This window comes from Copadichromis virginalis, linkage group LG11, assembly GCF_057382275.1.
Source record: "Copadichromis virginalis isolate Kocher_CV1m ecotype Utaka linkage group LG11, C_Virginalis_male_GT1.1, whole genome shotgun sequence".
NCBI classification, from domain to species: domain Eukaryota; kingdom Metazoa; phylum Chordata; class Actinopteri; order Cichliformes; family Cichlidae; genus Copadichromis; species Copadichromis virginalis.
In genome coordinates, this window is record NC_140628.1 from 1,256,159 (window position 1) to 1,259,533 (window position 3,375).

Genomic DNA, 3,375 nt, shown 5'->3' on the forward strand with positions numbered 1-3,375 from the left:
ACAAAACTAAGGCTGAGCCACTCGGGGGTTTTACAGGAGCTAGATGAGCTTAACCCAAACGATAAATGACAAAACATGAAGCCTCGAGTTCTAATAATACAAAACAAGAACCTAACATTTGCCCATACTAATAAAAGAAACACACAATATATCATGAACTCAAAATGCTGGGTCACAGACCCAGCCCATGACACATTGCTTGACTGTCTAGTAATTTTGGACAAATTACATTGTCAAGAAACTGCTCAATTTCATTATTATATGGGGTTATTTGTGGTGAATATAAAATTTTATAAGAATCCCTAAAAATGTTGTTTATTCTTTCAGAGTCACATATTGTGTTCCCAGATAAATCTAGTTGTTAATTTATTTATTTATTTTAGCTGGTTAGCCAGAAATCAACCAGATTTGTTACCAGGTTCAAAATTTTGGAAGTGAAGTCTTTGTACTAAGAATTTGGGGGTTTTATATTATTAATTTCATTTATTCTAGTTTTGTTTTACTTATTTAATCCAGTATTTCCTGATCTTGGTCGGACACGTAGGCTCCTTCTAAGGATTTGATGTGTTTTTTTAAATTCCTGAATATTTTTGTTTTCTCTTTTCTTTTTATGTGATGAGAAAGAAATTATTTTGCCGCTCATCACAGCCTTCCTGCTTCACAGAGAACAGACGCTGGTCATTACAGGCTAAATATAAATTCCACTCTTTATAAAATATTTAATGAACTCTTCATCTTTAAGCAGTGATGTATTAAATCTCCAGTTTTTATTTGGCAGAATGATCTTCTTATGTATTAGTATTAGAGATACAGGAGCATGATTGCTGACAGCTACGGGGTCAGTCTCAGTGTCTGAAATGTCACTCACAGTGAGCTGCTGATAGGAAATGATCCAGACAAGAGCAGGAGTGATGAACATGTGAGAAGAAAGAATATTCCTTACTGTTGGGGAGAAGGAAGCGCCATGCGTGGCAAAGTCCAAATTTGCTCACGTACTGTTTAACTACATTTGTGGACTGCCAATTGCACTGAGTTCCTGCTGTACTGAGCCTGTCCTTTTCTTCAGTTAGTCCAAGGTTGAGGTTGTCCCCAAGAACAAGTGAGCAATCTAGGTGTTCACTAAAGGCAGTGCACAAAAAACGTGGAAGAATGAGGGGTTATCAACATTTGGGCCATATATACTTACAATACACAATGTTTGGCTAAGTAAAGATAATTTAATGATTAGAAATTTACCCTCTGGATCTATAACTGCATTGAGTACTGTGAAATGAATATTTTTATGTATTACAATTGCCTAGAGTTAGAGCAGGCTGAGAATACATTAGGTGTTTTAAGTTCATCTGTAGCTGTGGCAGGTCTATGAGTGTCTTTGTCATTGTCTGGGCGGATCTGAGTAACTTTCCACTGCATCGGCTCCCCTCCTCTCGGTGGAGTCCTTGTTGTTCCTCTTTTGATGACAATCACACCAGAAGTATTTATGACCAGCGCACACAACTGGTCTTCACCAGATTACCTGCTAACCTTATTGGCATCTGGAGCTCACCTACCAAGTCTCACCATAACAAGCTCTGCTGGATTCTGGTTTGCAGCCACCTGTAATTTCTTTCCTCCCAAAAGTGCCAGCCTCTCCTGCCTGCCTCCCTGCATCGCACTCAGTACTCACCTGGACCTTTGCCTCACGCTTCCCCTCCAAACAATCTCCACCTGCAGGCACGTAAGGCGGCTCAGTGTTATAATTATCAGATTAACTTGCAACTGTCTTTTTGGCCCCTCTGATAGCTCTCTCCTCTGTTTCAGTGCCCTGGTCTGCCATAGTTCCCCCCGCCCAGCCCCTGCACCCAGCCGTCACAGTGATCTGTCATAGTTATTGTCTTAGTCTCTCCTGTCTCAGAGTTTATGTTCCTCACCAAATATAGTCTGAGTTTTTAGTTTGCTTACCACTACAGACATTGTGAATAAAGATTCTTTCAAAAGATGCTTCTGCACAGTTTCACCCTTAAATTCACAAACAAAACAAAAATCAGATACGTGCCAAAGTCACAGTGTTCTGACAGTCTTTGCAGAACCACCACATACTGTGTGACTGTTTCTTCTTCCCACTGATTCATCTTGTGGAACTGGAAACTTTTGGCTATGACCAGTAGCTTGGGAGCAAAATGAGCGTGCAAAACATCCACAATATTTGCGCATCGATCTGGGCTTGTTCGGAGCTACCACATTACACAGCAGGCAATACGTTTTAGGTCCCATCACACTCAGCAGCACTTGTTTCCCAGACTGAATCTCCATCCATCCATCCTAAGCAGCCCCGAGGGCCATAACAAGCTCTGGTTTCTTTGCTTCAGTATTTTAATGGGAGCCACATGGAAAAAATGCCTGATACAGTGAATTTTCTATTACAAAAACAACAGACAGCATAACAAAAGTTACTCTGTTAATAAAGTTAAAAAGGCATTTAGTCCTTTATTCAAAATTTCACAAAAAAGAAAAAAAATTGTTTTCTTATTTTTTCTCATTCTAATTTTTATTCGTCATCCTTTACTTTTAATAAGCAAGTCAACAGTTGAAAGTCGTTTTTTTTTTCCATCTTTGATTTGTAGCAGGCCGGAGTTTTCTGTGTCTGCCTACTTCTAACAGGTTTGTGTCAAGGCTGGCTGTGATGCAGGCTGTTGCTGTTGCTGTAAAAACCAAACACTAAATATGAGGAAACAAAAACCTAAAACTAAGGAGGAACTAGGAACTGAGAACTAGGAATTACAAGGAAACCAAGGAGCACAGAGGAAACACAAAGTGGGACAATGTGACAACAAGCAGAAGAAGTCAGAGGACTAGACTAGATAGACAGAGGACAACAAGACGATGGGAAACAGCTGGAAGTATTCAGACACAGTGAGACTGGGAGGAAGCAAAACATGCTGAACATTAGACAAGAGACTGTAAAAACAAAACAGGAAACACACTGAGACACAGACTAAAAGACAAAGGCTGAGACCAGGGGAGAAACAAGGGGAGAGCAAGACAGACTGAGGAGACAGAGAGGGCGAGAGACATGACAGGCTGGGGACGAGATCAAGACAGAGCATGGAAGGGAACAGACGAAATCAACCTAAGGACTAGAAACACAAATGATTAAAGCAGGAAGAGCAAGGAAATGAATAACACTAAATCCAAGAATATCAATGAAACCACAAAAGCACAGTGGGTAGGGATGGGTATTGATAAGATTTTCATGATTCCGATTCCATTTTCGATTCTGTTTAACGATTCGATTCTTTATCGATTCTTTTTAAAAAAGGAGAACACTAAGGTCGATTAGCTTAGAACTTTGTTTTATATCGTCTCTTTGAACAAGATAGAAATTTAGGAGTAACA